This window comes from Arachis ipaensis, chromosome B03 (assembly GCF_000816755.2).
Source record: "Arachis ipaensis cultivar K30076 chromosome B03, Araip1.1, whole genome shotgun sequence".
NCBI classification, from domain to species: domain Eukaryota; kingdom Viridiplantae; phylum Streptophyta; class Magnoliopsida; order Fabales; family Fabaceae; genus Arachis; species Arachis ipaensis.
The window spans coordinates 56732582-56736007 of NC_029787.2; positions in this window are offsets into that span (position 1 = coordinate 56732582).

Consider the following 3426-nt stretch of genomic DNA (forward strand, 5'->3'; position numbering starts at 1 on the left):
CCATGGCCGAACCTGTAAGGGAAGTAGGGGACGTGAATCCCAAGCAGGAAGACCTCCTGGGACGTCCAGTGATCAATAAGGAGCTTCCTTCTGAGGAACCTAAGGAATCTGAGACTCATCTAGAGACCATAGAGATTTCATTGAACCTCCTTATGCCATTCATGAGCTCTGATGAGTACTCCTCTTCTGAAGAGAATGAGGATGTTACTGAAGAGCAAGCTGCCAAGTTCCTTGGAGCAATCATGAAGCTAAATGCCAAATTATTTGGTATTGAAACTTGGGAAGATGAACCTCCCTTGTTCACCAATGAACTAAGTGATCTGGATCAACTGACATTGCCTCAGAAGAGACAGGATCCTGGAAAGTTCATAATACCTTGTACCATAGGCACCATGATCTTTAAGGCTCTGTGTGACCTTGGTTCAGGAATAAACCTCATGCCCCTCTCTATAATAGAGAAACTGGGAATCTATGGGGTGCAAACTGCTAAAATCTCATTAGAGATGGCAGACAATTCAAGAAATTAGGCTTATGGACAAGTAGAGGACGTGTTAGTAAAGGTTGAAGGCCTTTACATCCCTGCTGATTTCATAGTCCTGGATACTGGAAAGGAAGAGGATGAATCCATCATCCTAGGAAGACCTTTCCTAGCCACAGCAAGAGTTGTGATTGATGTGGACAGAGGAGAATTGATCCTTCAATTAAATAAGGACAACCTTGTATTTACAACTCAAGGATCTCTCTCTGCATCCATGGAGAGGAAGCAGAAAAAGCTTCTCTCAAAGCAGAGTCAACCAAAGCCCCCACGGTCAAACTCTAAGTTTGGTGTCAAACCCCCTTATCCAAACTCTAAGTTTGGTGTTGGGAGGTCTCAACAAAGCTCTGCACATCTGTGAGGCTCCATGAGAGCCCACTGTCAAGCTATTGACATTAAAGAAGCACTTGTTGGGAGGCAACCCAATGTTTATTTATCTAATTTTATTTTTGTTTTTCATGTTTTCTTAGGTTCATGATCATGTGGAGTCACAAAATAAATATAAAAATTAAAAACAGAATCAAAAACAGCAGAAGAAAAATCACACCCTGGAGGAAGACCTTACTGGCGTTTAAAAGCTAGTAAGAAGCATGTTTTGGGCGTTCTACGCCAGAACGGAGCATGGTTTTGGCGCTGAATGCCAGAAATGGGCAGCATCTGGGCGTTTGAACGCCAGAAATGCACCCTGGAGAAGAGCTGGCACTGAACGCCCAGAATAAGCATGGTTCTGGCGTTCAACGTCAGAAATGGGCAACAAATGGGCGTTCAACGCCCAGAGTTGTGTACAAGGGCATTTTACATGCCTAATTTGGTGCAAAGTTGTAAATCCTTGAACATCTCAGGATCTGTGGACCCCACAGGATCATCTCAGGATCTGTGGACCCCACAGGATCCCCACCTACCTCCACTCACTCTCTTCTCTCTTCTCAATCATCCTCTATCACCTCCATCTCTCTTCCCTATTAACCCTTCACCACTCACATCCACCCACTCTTCCCCATAAACCTACCCAATAAACTCTACCTACCTTCAAAATTCAAAACAATTTCCCACCCAAACCCACCCATATGGCTGAACCTTAACCCCCCTCCCTTCCCTATATAAAGCCTTCCATTCTTCCTCATTTTTACACAACACAACCCTCTCTTCTCTTCTTGGCCGAAACATACCTCCCCCCTCTTCTCCATCTTTTCTTCTTCTTCTTCATCTAATTGTTTATTTTCTTGCTCGAAGGCGAGCAATATTCTAAGTTTGGTGTGGTAAAAGCATAAGCTTTTTGTTTTTCCATTACCATTGATGGCACCTAAGACCGGAGAATCCTCTAGAAAAGGCAAAGGGAAGACAAAAACTTCCACCTCCGAGTCATGGGAGATGGAAAGATTCATCTCCAAAGCTCATCAAGACCACTTCTATGATGTTGTGGTCAAGAAGAAGGTGATCCCTGAGGTCCCTTTCAAACTCACCATCACTAAGAAAAAGATGGAGCAGGCAAGAGAGCCCATTCATGGAGCTCAAGAGGCGCAAGAAGCTCATCACCATGAGATCTCGGAGATGCCTCATATGCATTTTCCTCCACAAAACTATTGGGAGCAAATCAACACCTCCCTAGGAGAATTAAGTTCCAACAAGGGACAACTAAGGGTGGAACATCAAGAGCACTCCATCATCCTTCATGAAATAAGAGAAGATCAAAAAGCAATGAGGGAGGAGCAACAAAGACAAGGAAGAGACATAGAAGAGCTCAAGGACATCATTGGTTCCTCAAGAAGGAAACGCCACCATCACTAAGGTGGACTCATTCCTTGTTCTTACTTTCTCTGTTTTTCGTTTTCTCTATGTTAAGTGCTTATCTATGTTTGTGTCTTCATTACATGATCATTAGTAGTTAGTAACTTTGTCTTAAAGTTATGAATGTCCTATGAATCCATCACCTCTCTTAAATGAAAAATGTTTTAATTCAAACGAACAAGAAGTACATGAGTTTTGAATTTATCCTTGAACTTAATTTAATTATAGTGATGTGGTGACAATGCTTCTTGTTTTCTAAATGAATGCTTGAACAGTGCATATGTCTTTTGAAGTTGTTGTTTAAGAATGTTAAATATGTTGGCTCTTGAAAGAATGATGACTAGGAGACATGTTATTTGATAATCTGAAAAATCATAAAAATGATTCTTGAAGCAAGAAAAAGCAGCAAAGAACAAAGCTTGCAGAAAAAAAAATAATAGAAAAAAATAGCGAAAAAAAATAGAAAGAAAAAGAAAAAGCAAGTAGAAAAAGCCAAAGCTCTTAAAACCAAGAGGCAAGAGCAAAAAGCCAATAACCCTTAAAACCAAAAGGCAAGGGTAATAAAAAGGATCCCAAGGCTTTGAGCATCAGTGGATAGGAGTGCCTAAAGGAATAAAATCCTGGCCTAAGCGGCTAAACCAAGCTGTCCCTAACCATGTGCTTGTGGCGTGTAGGTGTCAAGTGAAAACTTGAGACTGAGCGGTTAAAGTCAAGGTCCAAAGCAAAAAAAAAAGAGTGTGCTTAAGAACCCTGGACACCTCTAATTGGGGACTTTAGCAAAGCTAAGTCACAATCTGAAAAGGTTCACCCAATTATGTGTCTGTGGCATTTATGTATCCGGTGGTAATACTGGAAAACAAAGTGCTTAGGGCCACGGCCAAGACTCATAAAATAGCTGTGTTCAAGAATCATCATACTGAACTTGGAGAATCAATAACACTATCTGAACTCTGAGTTCCTATAGATGCCAATCATTCTGAACTTCAATGGATAAAGTGAGATGCCAAAACTATTCAAGAGGCAAAAGCTACAAGTCCCGCTCATCTGATTGGAACTATGTTTCATTGATAGTTTGGAATTTATAGTATATTCTCTTCTTTTTA